Below are 2,201 nucleotides of genomic sequence, written 5' to 3' on the forward strand. Positions count from 1 at the left end.
CGTGGTGATTCAACACTTACTTCTTTAATGCGCCCAAGGTCTTGACCGAGTTGGGTCAACCAAGCCAATCTCTTAGGGTGCATTTCCCAAATTCTTCCCAAAGTCTCTTGGGAGTCGATGGATTTTGGGTTGAATTTCTCTTCTTATTGAATTTCATCTCCTCTTTAGTGGATGAAATTCTTAGTAAGACTTCATGTCTTACCCGAGGTTCAGCATTGTTGTGCCCTGTTTGTGTTATTTTTAATGATGAAGGTGTCCTTGCGTGCCCTTTTTCTTTTAAAGCGCAGTCGGTTACCAAATCTCGTTGTGGGATGACTCGGCGAATTTACGAGTCACCCCATCTCCTTGTAGGTCCTTAATGACCCTTGAAGTCTTGGTGCGAAATGTGTTCTTCACCCTTTTGCTTAGCACCATGGGATACGTAGTTCTTGATTCCATACAACTTGTAAGGAGTCCTCTGATTTGCTCGAACGATGTCCATGGTTTGGAGGAGTCCCGATCCCTCCTTAGCATTTGACTTTTAAGGTTTTCGTGGGTTCTTAGTACGAGTTCCCAACTCGCCTCCTTGGTTTGCGCAATCCTTTACGCCAAACATCCCTAGTCGGTTGTATCGTAGGATCCGATTTCAATTACTCGTGCAATGTAATTGGTTGTGATTTCCCGATGGTGTCTCGTGCGTCAAGGTCTTTTACGTAGGACACTATGTTTAGGTGGTCCATGGTTTCTTACCCAAGACTCACATTCCTCAATCGAGGCACACAAGTGCGCCACAAATCAATAAAATGAGGGGTTAAGAAATCAGCACATTGTACCAGTGGGCGCGAGGTGGGCGGTCGTCCGCCTGCCAAGCTCCTGCCAAGGACCCGCCAAGGTCCCGTCAAGGACCCGTTGGGGACCCGCGGGAAAGTGACTAGGAATAGTCAATTCCTTCGGGAAAGACCCCAAAAATGCACAGATTCATGTCCTGACAAGTCCCATGCCCTTGTGCACAATAAAAGGGACTTGGATACATAGGATGACCCATCGTACAATGTTCATTGATCCTTAAGCACGAGTTCTAGAGGTAGATATACATACATATATATATATATATATCTATGTTTTCTTGGTCTGGGTTTAAAGGGGTGTAAGGAGTGCAAGGGCTAGGTTTCAAAGTCGAAGGGCGGATAGGGTCGATGTCTCAAGGTCGTAATACAGGAAGGAAGGTTGCCACCTTGTACGGGTTCGTCTGTAATGAGGGATCAAGAGCGAGGTTTGGAGTGATAGGACGAATTCTTTAACGAAATGGTACTTGATTGGAAAGGGGAGGGAAAGGGACTAAGGACTCTTGGCTTTGAGTGATTATGCCTGTTTGGGGCTTGGTTTTGGCGTGCAGTCGAACTGGTGATCCCTTTTCCTTGGCTTTGTTTGATTCTAAGATTTTCGTTTGATCTTCTCTTCCCGTGTCGAAGTCCCCTTCGTTTCTATGGCTTCCAGGGGAATTCTCGTGATGGTTTCCGTGCACGTTCCCCTCGGATGTCCAGAAGTCTGGACCCAGTCGGTTTAGTGGGTCACACCCCTAGGTCTTGACTCCTAATCCTCGCCGAGGGTTCTTAAGGGTAAGGGGGGTTTCGGGTTAGTCTTTCTTGTTCTATTGGGTTTCATCCCTTCCTTGGTGGATGAAATTCTTAGCAAGGATTTATGTCCTCCTCGAGGTTTGGCCTGTTGCACCTATTTGACGATGTTTTCTGTAGCGAGGGCCCCTGACACATTGAACGTATTTGTTTGCCCGCTCTTGTCAACGCATGGCGTTCTTCGGTGGCGTACGTACAGGCTATGGTTTCTCGTGAAGCCTTCACGGTTTTCGTGCAAGGGTGGGGTGATACGTATTCGTAACCTCCACCTACTTCGTCGATTCCTATCTAACAACTTATTTTAATATTGAATCAATGAATGTCGGTTCTTCACGCCCCTGGGCAGGGTAAGGGCCTTATGCTGCTCTACGTTTTTAACAGGGTTTCCAAACGGAGTGGGGATAAGAACTTAGAGTAAGGGCAATAACAATTTAGGGTTTCCGAGGGTTTGGGTTAAGCGTAACAAAGGGTGAGCAAGGTCATGACGGTTGCGAATTTTCTCTTAAGGTAATTAAGGATTCGGGGTGGGTGTTTTCAACAAATAGGGGTATCAAGATGCTGGGGTTTCAGGGCGGATGATATTTTCAA

The sequence above is a fragment of the Ipomoea nil genome, unplaced genomic scaffold (assembly GCF_001879475.1).
Source record: "Ipomoea nil cultivar Tokyo-kokei standard unplaced genomic scaffold, Asagao_1.1 scaffold3238, whole genome shotgun sequence".
Classification (NCBI taxonomy): Eukaryota; Viridiplantae; Streptophyta; class Magnoliopsida; order Solanales; family Convolvulaceae; genus Ipomoea; species Ipomoea nil.